Source organism: Benincasa hispida, chromosome 10 (assembly GCF_009727055.1).
Source record: "Benincasa hispida cultivar B227 chromosome 10, ASM972705v1, whole genome shotgun sequence".
NCBI classification, from domain to species: Eukaryota; Viridiplantae; Streptophyta; class Magnoliopsida; order Cucurbitales; family Cucurbitaceae; genus Benincasa; species Benincasa hispida.
In genome coordinates this window covers 41013881-41025658 of record NC_052358.1, presented here as the reverse complement: position 1 = coordinate 41025658, position 11778 = coordinate 41013881, and the positions used below count along the sequence as shown (strand labels likewise).

Sequence of the window (11778 nt, the reverse complement as noted above, 5' to 3'; positions counted from 1 at the left end):
GGTAGGGTATGACTCCTTGAGGCATTCAAGAGGGGTATAGAGTTAGAGGACACGAGAAGGAATTCAATTAATAAGATGAGCTCTAGTCAGAACTGCATCCCCCCATAAGTAAGATGGAAGTGAAGTAGACAACATGAGAGACTGTGCAACCTCAAAAAAGTGATCATTTTTCCTTTCAGTCACCCCATTTTATTAAGGTGTATAGGCGTACAAGCTTTGGTGGACAATGCCTTTAGAAGACAGAAAATCATGAAGAGTATTATTAAGGAACTCACAATCATTTTCACTATGAAGAATAACATGGTTTTGAACTGAGTCTAAACACTAGTGTAAAATTGTTGAAATACTAATGAAACCTCATATTTATTAGTGAGGAGAAAAACCCATGTAAGACAGGTATGATCATCAATAAAGGTCACAAACCAACGTTTTCCCAAAGAGGTGGTAATACTCGAGGAACCCCAAACATCACTATGAATAAGGGTGAAAGGCTGAGAAGGTTTATAAGGTTGAGACGGAAAAGTTACCCTATGCTATTTTGCACAAATGCGTGCATCACAAGATAGAGAAGAGACATCAACTTTATTGAATAAACGAGGAAAAAAATATTTCATATATTCGAAATTTGGATGACCAAGGAAACAACGCCACAACATAAAATCTTTTTCTAAAGTTAAAAAATAAGAAGACAACAAACTAGTAATATAACAGTTCCTGGAGGAAGCATCATCATCAAAGAAATAGAGTCCCATATTGTGTCGGGCAGTGCCAATCGTTTTCCCCTAGCTCAAGTCCTGAAAGTAAACATTATTTGGTTAGAAGACAACTTAACAATTCAAATCTCTAGTTATCTTACTAATAGATAGTACATTGCAAGATATTTTAGATACATGGAGCACATTCTGTAAAGTTAAACCGTCAAAATGAGAAATATGACCCTTGCTCGTAATAGAAGCAAAAGACCATATGCAATCTGAATCTTTTCATTACCAGCAGTCAGAAGATATGATAGAAAATTATTAGAAGATCCAATCAAATTATCTGTAGCCTCTGAATCAAGTATCCATGGTTTCTTACCATTTGTGTTTAGGAGACTTAAGGATTGAAAGGTACCTGATTGAGCAACATCCCCGAGGGAAGAGACACCAGGGGGTCACTTTGGCAATTCACCTAAGGTTGTGACGCGGGGGGGGGGGGGGGGGGGGTGCACTTGCAGATTCACTCATAAGAGCTTAACAAGGATAGGCTGATATTTGGATGACGTCTTTTGCCATTCGGTGGTCTGCCATGTAACTTCCAGCACTGATCTTTCGTAGGCCAGGGTTTCTTGCAATGTTCACATACCAGAGTCTATTTCTCATTTTGCTTTTCACTATCAGAACTAGATAATTTTGCATTGAAAGCAGCAAAATCAGTAATAGATATAGTTGTGTTGTTCATAGCACTGGCTTTATCTTCCTTTAGATGAATCTCAGAACACACTTCCGTGAGAGAAGGTATAGGCCTCTGTCCCAGTATACGGTCTTGTTCTGCATTAAACTTGGAGTTCAAACCAGTTAGGAAATCATAGATATGATCGACTTCCTCAATCTTGGAATACTAAACACCTCCACAAGAATAATCCTGGATAATTTCACGACAAAGGTCCATCTCTTACTAGATTAAAGACAATTTGTTAAAGTACGAAGTGACATTTATCGTCCCCTATTTGCAATCGTGAGCCTGTTTATGCAGAGTGTAAATATGAGATGCATTCTACCTCTTAGGATATAATTTTTTAACTACATCCCAGATATCTTGAGTAGTCGCAACATACAACAATAGTTTCCCTATTTGAGGTTTCATATTATTAATCAATAGTGATCGAAGTAGGGAGTCTTCTCTTTTCCAAATGCACTCTTGAGGATCCCCTAGCCTAGGTCTTGGTATCTCGCCAGTTAGATACATAAACTTGTGACACCCCTCAAGAGACCAGGAGAAATAATTTTGACCATTTAATTTTTCTCCTACAATTAACCCTGTGGAATTTCCCACAGATCCAGATAAATAGCTTGCTGTATTTAAAGTAAGGGAACAGGTTACCAGATTCTCTAGATACATCGGTAGACTAGAAAGAATATCATAATTCACTATACTAGAATTTAAATTTGTGGAAGCACCTAGGGCTATCCCAAGAGCAGTGATTTATTGTTGAAAACTTGCCTGAAGATTAGCCAACTGTTTTTGAACCATTACCAGAGATAAACCAATCAAACCTTATATTCATAACTAGGTGGCTCATGATGAGGAAGGCTCGATGGCTGCAAATAGGTTGCTTGTAGTTGAAAGGGAAAGAAGTCGTGGATTCCCAGTGTTGTCACGGTAGAGGTTTTACCTCTGTGGTAGGCAGACGACTCACGAATCTCGACTTCAAGTGTAGGTTTTGGCTACTGGCAGTGAGGTTGGAAGGATAGACAGCAGCGACTTTTGGTAACAAGGGAGGAACACCGACGACATTGTGAAAAAAGGTGGTGACACTAGGGTTTCCATCAAAGGGTTGCCGTGATGCTAGAGTTGGATGGATATGCAAGAACTGAAGGTACCAATTAACCGCAGCTTGGACAATAGTAACAACAACGATATCGGTGACAGTAGTAGCGTCGATGGTCAAAGGCCTCATCGACAGTTATGGTGGAAGCGGGGCTGGTGCATAACTAAGATTATCTTGCACCAGTTGGTTTTCACCAATGACGGCTAGGGTTTCATCACCATGGTCTGTTACCATGTTAAAAGATAGAAAATAGAGAACACTAGTTTTATATGAAACCATAGAATAGGGAGAGAAAACCACGATAGAGAGTCTATTTTTACTGTTTTAACAAACAACGAAAGTTACAATAGAATTCATATTTATAGGCACTAGCAAGTCCTAAAATAAAAAAAAGGAAATAAACCTAGGGTAAAATAAAACACTAAAATACCCTTGGGGCTATAAACTATCAACAAAGCCTCTTATTTCCAACACAATTCATAACAATGATATCAAAACTATCGCTAAATCAAGAAACTAATTCTTGTATTTTAGTAATGATTGGCAAGATATGGAATTGAGAAATTTGATGGAAAATTAGATTTTGGATTATGGAAGGCTAAGATCAAAGCAATCTTGGGGCAACAAAAGACTCTTCCAAAGCAATTCAAGACTCGTCAAAATTAGCAGCCATTATGATAGAATAAGAGAAAGATAGTATAAAGTCTGTTGCTTATGGAATACTGATCTTTGAATCTTAGTGACATTGTTTTGAGGCAAGTCATTGAAGAAGAAACGTTGAGGATCCACTGACCTACAAGCAGACAATGATTGATGTGGACAAGGATGAATGGATTAAAGCTATGAATCAAGAAATGGAGTTATGTACTCCAATTCTGTTTGGAAACTTGTAGATCAATCTGATGAGGGGTAAAACCTATAGGTTGTAAGTGGCTATAAGAGAAAAAGAGGTGTAGATGGAAAGGTATAAACCATTAAAACTAGATTAGTAGCAAAGGGTTATACCCAGGTTAAGGAGGTGGACTATGAGAAAACCTTCTTGCCTATTGCTATGATAAAATATATCAAGATTCACTTGTCCATTGCCACATATTATGACTATTGAATACGACAAATGGATGTCAAGGCTTCCTTTTTTAATGGGAATCTTGAGAAGAGAATCTACATGTCTCAGCCAGAAGGATTCATTGAACAAGGTCAAGAGCAAAAGGTTTACAAGCTAAATCGGTCCATCTACGGATTAAAACAAGCATTTCGATCTTGTAATATAAGGTTTGACACTGTAGTCAAAACCTATGGCTTAAATCAAAATGTTGATGAACCTTATATTTACAAGAAAATCATTAACAGTTCAGTAGCATTCTTGGTATTATATGTGGATGATATCCAACTCATTGAGAATGATGTAGGTTTTCTTACCAAAATTAAAGAATGGTTGACTACTTAATTCCAAATGAAAGATTTGGGTGAAACACAATTTGTTCTAGGGATCTAAATCATTAGGGATGATAAGAACAAATTTCTAGCCTTATCTAAAGCATCGCATATTGACAAAATGCTTGTTAAATATTCAATGCAGAATTCCAAGAAAGGTTTACTACCTTTTAGATGGAACAGTGTCCTAAGACACCTTAAAATGTTAAGGAAATGAGATAGATTCATTATGCATCTACAGTAGGTAACCTTATGTATGTCATGTTGTGTACTAAGCCTGACATTTGCCACACAGTGGGAATTGTCAGCAAATATCAATCCATTCTAGGATTAAATCACTGGATAGTAGTTAAAGCTAATATCAAGTATCTTAGGACACTACAAGAATTTTGGGCTTTAGTGTCAGTTTAAAACTGACATTAAAAGGCTTTAATGTCGGTTGACAACCAACATTGAAGATCATGTTATAAAAGATCTTTAATGTTGGTTGTCTTTAATGTAGGTTTTAAACCAATATAGTACACCATCTTCAATGTCAGTTTAAAACCAACGTTAAAGACCTTTTATAACAAGATCTTCAATGTCGATTGTCAACCGACATTCAAGCCTTTTAATGTCAGATTTACACCGATGTTAAAGCCCAGAATTATTATCCCTTTTTTTTTAATTATTGTCCGTTTTTTTAACTGCCATTGTCCAATCTATTTTTAATGTCGGTCAAAAAGTTAAAAATGACATTATAATAATTTATCCACAAACAAGAATTTTTTTATATATATATATTAAGATCTCAACAAACACAAGAATTTAAATCTAAGTCTTGTTCACAAAGTACAAATATTAGTTAGCTCTCAAAGAGAATAACAAATTTTATACTTACAAAGCAGTAGTTGGCTGCTTAAGCATAAAAAAAGAATCCCAAAATAAAATCTTAATTGCTTTTGTATATACAACTTAACTTTCAATAAATACAAAAAATAAACTAAAGATTGAGGGAGCTGGTTGTCTACTTTGAAGTGCCATTACTATCCCAACAAATCTGCAAAGAAGAAATGCTTGCTTAAGTATATAAAATCAAGAATAATTTAAAAATAAATGAATCATACTAAAAGAAATTACCATGAAGTATGGAAACTATATTTATACAAACTTACCATAATAGAGTTAATCATCCAAATCAACAAACTCTTCATCATCTTCATCACTGTTTCCACCATATGTCTTGAACATATCCTACCTGCTAATGATTCCTATATTTATGACATCAGGTTCTTCGATTGATTCTTCGCTTAGTATAATGGAGAAATTTGAGAAAATGCATTCTAGAGTAGGTTCACAACACTTGCAACACAAAGTGATTAGCATATTATAATAGCATAAATGGTTCATAACAAATTTATGAGCATACGACCATCTTATTTATCAGATGTGGTTTTTTGTTCATTTTTTTCATGATAAACTACCGGAACATGCTAAAAAAAGAAGTAGGCAGTTGCATTCAAACTAGTTGTATTTAAATTTATCTTAAATGTTTAAAAAAATAGGTAGACACACCAAGTAAAATTCATACAACGAAGACAAAAGAAAACCAATTAAGGCCTACCCCTCTTTCATCAAGTAAAACTCAATCAAAACTGAATCAGTAATCACAAAAACCATTACTCCACCAACAAGGCCACCAAGAAACAATCTCTTCTTATTTGTTCTATAACACATTAGGACACACCATAAGAAAAAAAAAGCTAACAAATCCACCACCAACAAAAAACAAAACAAAAAACCAAAGCAAAAGAAGAATCCACAATACCTATGCCTTGCCAAGTCTTGTAACCTCCCTAGCTTTCTTGAACGAGAATTCCCGTCGAAATAGTTGCAATCTAAAAGGAGAAGAAAAGAGAAACAAGAAGCAAAATCCATGATAACACCTAAAGTGTCTAATTCCATACCGATATAAAAGTAAACGAACAAATGAATAAACTAGCAATGGCAATAAAGATTGAAGTGTTTATGCATGAGTCCAATTAAAGAGCTCGATCATTATTACATCAATCATATCCCATCCAATAGCTAAAAACATATATTTTTAGAAATGTGAAGCTCCATGGAAGGTTTTATATCCTAAATAATACACCTACATATTTTACACCTAAATTTCAAATAACATGCCACTCAAAAATCAAAAGGAAGCAAAAACATAGGCTAAAACTTATAGGTTGCCTTGGTTGATACCATCTCTTCTTGATTACAACTTACAAGCTTATGCTTCCATAAAGGTACCTAACGGTTGATATATTCTACAACAAGTAACACTCTAAAAGCATGTATGAATAACTTATCAATTCGAGTATCTAAATGTTATCAATGTGAAGAAAAAACTAATTAGAAACATAATAAATTATGCAAAAGGCATGACCATAAACAATAAAACTTACAAACTTACAAACACAAGAAATTAAACAAATTTATCTCCTCAAACAACAAAATTGTATTTTGGAATAGAAGGGAAAACTACTCACCTCGATAAGCAACATTACAATTCTCAATCTAAATTTCATTTTCTTGAACAAAAGTCAACTTTCTTGAAATCTATACAATCAAAACAAAGTTTAGATATTAGAACTAATATGAGCTCAATAGAAATCACAAACAACTTTTCAATCCGAGCAAAAAAAATGTTATCACAAAGACAATATTAGTTTTAATCATTATGAGCTTTGTTATGTAACCCTTATGAGCTTTGGTAACTTTATTTTGATTGTATATATTTTAAGAAAGTTTTATTGCATTGAAATCACAAAGACAATCCAAAAAATGTTATCAGACCTGGCCATAAAACTTGTATTTCTTTTCGTTGAAATCCAAGCTGGCCATAAAACTCTTCATCACCAATAATGATAATTCAAACAATGATCCAATCAGGGAGAAAAGGTACCAAAATTTAGAGTTGGAGAAGGGGAGGAGAATACTAAAATATAGACGAAATGTTACAGTTGAAGGCAATCAAAGAACGAAACGATATTGTTGAATTGTAGAATAAAATTGAATCACAAACTCAATTTCTAGAGTTCCTCAATTATCTCTCCCACTTCTGATAAAAGAATAAGTCCATTTTGTCAACCAAACATGACCAATCACCAACTACAAAGACCAAAACTTTACAAGTATCTAATCAAAACAATAATCAAAAGAAATTCAAAACTATGTCTCCATCAATATAGCAATATAAAAAGAAATTCAAAACTACGTTTCCATCAATCTAAACAACAACAATCTTCTTCTAACAGATATAGAGATAGAAATTATAAACTAGATAGACATGTGATAGATATGTGCTCACATCATAAATGGTGAAATTTATAATACTAACCCCTTCAATCCCAAAAGCTAGCCTTGAAATTGGCATTTAGCTTACAAATAATTGCAAAGAACAAAATATTTACAATTCTGGTATCAAATATCACAAATCCTTTCTTTTTTTCTCATTCTAATCGAAATAATTCAAACAACAATACTTCCTTCTTCTTAAAGATATAGAGATAGAGAAATTAAGAGAACAATATAACTAGCCAGATAAGGCATCAGAGAGTCAAATGGATACTAAGATGAATATTGACAATTCTTGCAAGTGAGTTGTCGGAGAAGTTCTACTACACTGACGAAGAGAAAATATTAGTGAGTATAAAATTGTGCCAATTCGGAAGTACCTAGAGAGAATCAACGGCGAAAAGAGTCAAAAGTGGTCCATTGGAAAATAAATCATAAAGAGGGTGTTAGGGCAATGACCAGTTCTGCTACAAAAATCACGAGTTCATCCTCGGCCTCGATCTTGTTTTCCTTCTTCATGATAACAGAGGTTTATGTGTTGACCTTTGCTGTATTGTAAACTTCCTCTTACAATCAAAGAGAATACTGACAGACCAAGCCAGAACGATGAAGCCTTTTCCGAGATAAGTCACATTGCATCGGTCGTTATGTTCACATTGCTGAAGAAGCAACTCGTCCCTTCTTCAGTTGCATATTCAGTGATCTGATTGACACAAAAAATTGAGGAAGAGAAGGGAGAGGGGCGGTGGAGAAGGGGGAGAGGAAGAGAAAGAGATGAAAGGGCTAGGGTTTGTTTGATTTTAATATCACATATTTATATTTTATTTAAAAAATTTAGGGTCGATCTTTAAGATCATTTCTTTTTTTAAGAAACCGACATTATACATTCGTAGTTATTTTTTTTCAAACCGACATCAAAGCTTAAATTTCTTGTAGTCTGAGAACGAGAAACTATATACTTATGTATGGTATTAAGGATTTGATCCTTGTAGGATACACTAATTCTGATTTTCATACTGATAAGAATTCTAAAAAATCCACATCAAGATCAGTGTTCACTTTCAATGAAAGAGCTATAGTATGGCGTAGCATTAAGTAAGGATGCATTGCAGATTCAACGATAGAAGTGGAATATGTAGCTGCTTGTGAAACTGCTAAAGAAGTTGTTTGGCGAAAGAACTTTCTGATGGATTTGGAAGTCATTCCAAATATCAATTTGCTCATCACCTTATATTATGAAAATAGTGGTGTAGTGAAAAACTCCAAGGAGCCTTGAAGTCACGAACGAGGAAAACACATTAAGCGCAAGTATCATCTCATTAGGGAGATTGTGCAACGGGGAGATATGATCGTCACAAAGATTGTCTCGAAGCACAACGTTGCTAATCCATTTACAAAGGCTCTCATGGCTAAAGTTTTTGAAGGTCACCTAGAAAGCATGGGTTTATGAGATATGAGTCATATAATCTAGGGCAAGTGGGAGATGATGTTGGGTATATTTTATACCTTAATTTATTGTATTTTATTTGATACTGTATACCCCACTCGCTTTAGGACAAGTGGAATATTGTTGGATTTGGTATCCTAAATCTCATATATCTTGTAGTTTGTAAATTCAAATCATATGTTTAATAAAATAAGAGGTATTTTATTAACATTTAGACTGCATTAATTCAATCCAATAAACTAAGATCCAAGGTTATTCCACGAAACTTAAAACATGTATGTGGTTGACATACAGGTGGATCATGTTTAAGTAATAACCTAAATGGTCTATAGTATATGGATAAGGCTGGATACCTTGTCCTAGAGACACTATGAATACGCTTTGTAATAGTTACATTTTTTGTAAAGTGCTACAAATGATCTGATCCTGATCGTTCATATGGAGACATGTGAGTGGGGGTATGCTATACAAAGAGCTTGTATAAGACAAGATCATGAAATAAATAGTCTCTCTATATAACACCATTACTAGAAGACACTTACATTTCACTATAATGACCATAGGTATTGGTGTTGACTATCAAAAAACATAAATAATTAGGATCTTAAGCATTTTAATTCCATTAATTTTAGAAATCAAGCATACATGTTCATAATAAATAACATAGGGTTTCAAGAACATAACCTTTGAAGAACCTCTAATAACACAATTTGGATTGTGGGATCCAAATAGAGAAGCAAATGAAGGGAATTCTGTGAGGCTTTCTGGTTTTTTGGTGTCCAAGAGTTGAAGAACCCTTTTTCACTCAAAATCTCATAATTTCATCAAATGCATCGCCCAATTCGTAGCTAATTGAGCTCCTTTTGTTCAAAATTTTCATGCAATCAGATTGCACGGTAACTTAGCCACCAAAACATGTTGAGCTTGAGTAGGAATTTGGTGTTCAAAGTGGAAAAAACCCACCATGGTTCATTTTTCCAATTTTAATTGATTTTTAATCAAAATCAATTTTCAATTTTTGAAACCAAATTTCAAATCTATTAATTGATTTTTAATCAAAAATTAATTTTTAATTTGAAATCCAATTTCCAAAAATTGGAAGAGTTTTATAAAATATTAATTTAATAATTAGTATTTAAATAAAATTAAGTAATTTTAACCATGAATTAGTTCTTATAAAATTAATTCCAAATAATTAATTAAACTATTTTAATTAATTAAAATAATTTAATATCAAATATCAAATTATTAAACCACCAATTCCTAATACATGATCCCTATTCATGGAATTAACATTTAAATAAATATTTTTGAATTCTCCAATTTCATTTAATTCGATAATTAAACTTTTAATTATATCATATATAATTAATAATTCCCTTAATTTGAATTTGAACGTTTCAAATTTCTTCATCACGTTATTATAAGGTTTAGTTCATTTGTGAGTTAGTAGAGAGACCTAATGGACCTACAGATCATGAGCTCCAATGATCTGACATTAATTGGCTAAACTCTTTTAACTGAATTAACCAATATTCCTTAACTATCGGGTTGCTCCACTAAAGTCCAGTAGCTTCACTTTCCTCACTGTAGATATATTTATGTCCACTTGATTTAACCATAATCAATAAGTGGATCCTTCCCAACCTTTTCGTATTAACAGTTGGGTCAAATTACCATTTTACTTTTGTAATATATTTTGCTCCTTTAGTCTCCATTGATCCACTAATGAACAATTGGTCTATGGTTCTACCAATAAATCGAGTCTCTTTCAATCATAGAGAGGGCGAGGCCCTTTGTTCAAGACTAGGAGTCAGTACTTGAGGGAACAACCTATCTACTAACCCTCAAATGGGTAGGAGCAAATTCTATCTTGCAGGACTAGGTCCCCAGCTATCTACTCGGTCTTACCCCAAAAATTGGAGGCTTATTGAGCGGCGATATTGAGTCACTCTTACCCTTGCAGATTAAATGATAATACCGAATAAATAGAAGTTTATAGTTAGCTTAGGATTGAGATCGAGTTTCCTTAGATCATCAGATTGAAATAGTCAGTTTTAATAGTAACAATTTTAATATATTGTTTTAATAGAGATTAATAATATATACAATACATTGTTTTTAGCTCTCACATCCTAAGAGTTTACATCGTGAGATTCATGCTCGACTTCGAGTCACCCTACGAGTGACCTCCATTCGAAAAGTGTTTGCATGGGTCAATATCAAGGTGAATAGGGGAAGTAGTTCATAGTAAGTGGGAGAAGGAAGTGTATCAACACATCCTACGTTCTCCTCCATTAAATTGGACTGTGAGATTTCTATGTTACGCCTGCTTGTCGTTTTTAGGCAAAATTAGCTAGTCATCTTTTCAGGGACTATCTCTTCAAAGGGTTGTAACATAGGATTCGAAAAAATTTAAACTCTAGAAATGGATAGGATCTCTTAGGTTGTTTCCCAACTTTGATTCTCCAATTTGGTAGCATTGTTGGGGCCGACCTCTGAGGTCTCAAAGTGGAGGGTTACACTCACGAGAGTTACTAACTGTTACTAATTTCTTGACTGAAAACGGTAACTAAATAATTATAGGAATAAAGAGTTGTTCTGGAGTTAGTACTTAGTCAAGAATGTCTTGCTTCAGTGAAGGGGTATTTGACTGCCTCTCGGTAGAATCTATTTTAACGCATTAAAGTATCGTTGCAAATAAATATTGAAATTTATATTACTTTTGCTAAAATTTGATTGGTTTTGAAAAACAATTTACTGATTATAATTTGTTTATATTTTTAGCATGTTGAATTCTTCTAAAACACTCGCTTCTAATAAATTTAAGGTTTTGATTATTCAACATGGAAATTAAATAACGCAATACTAGTTGTTGATGGTTTAAGGTTTGTTTTAATAGAGAATGTCCTCCATCTCCCAACTCATATGCAAACCAAAATGTTTGGATTGCTTATGATGAATGGGTTAAGGAAAATGATAAGACCTGAATCCACATCTTAGCAAATATATCCGATATACTAGCTAAGAAATTCGAGAACAT

General features: G+C 33.7%; 1 long non-coding RNA gene across 7 annotated transcripts; it reads right to left on the bottom strand.

Moving 5' to 3' along the window:
• Nucleotides 1–4770: 4770 nt before the first annotated feature.
• LOC120089251 lies at nucleotides 4771–8070 on the bottom strand. 7 transcript variants are annotated; one of them, XR_005485110.1, is made up of 5 exons: nucleotides 6788–8070; nucleotides 6481–6550; nucleotides 5772–5841; nucleotides 5119–5214; nucleotides 4771–5003 (listed from the first exon to the last, which is right to left on the bottom strand). It is a non-coding gene; the product is annotated as an uncharacterized LOC120089251 (long non-coding RNA). The 7 variants fall into 7 exon arrangements; XR_005485109.1 differs by having other exon boundaries at nucleotides 5772–6550; XR_005485112.1 differs by having other exon boundaries at nucleotides 5119–5201; nucleotides 5772–6550.
• Nucleotides 8071–11778: the final 3708 nt, after the last annotated feature.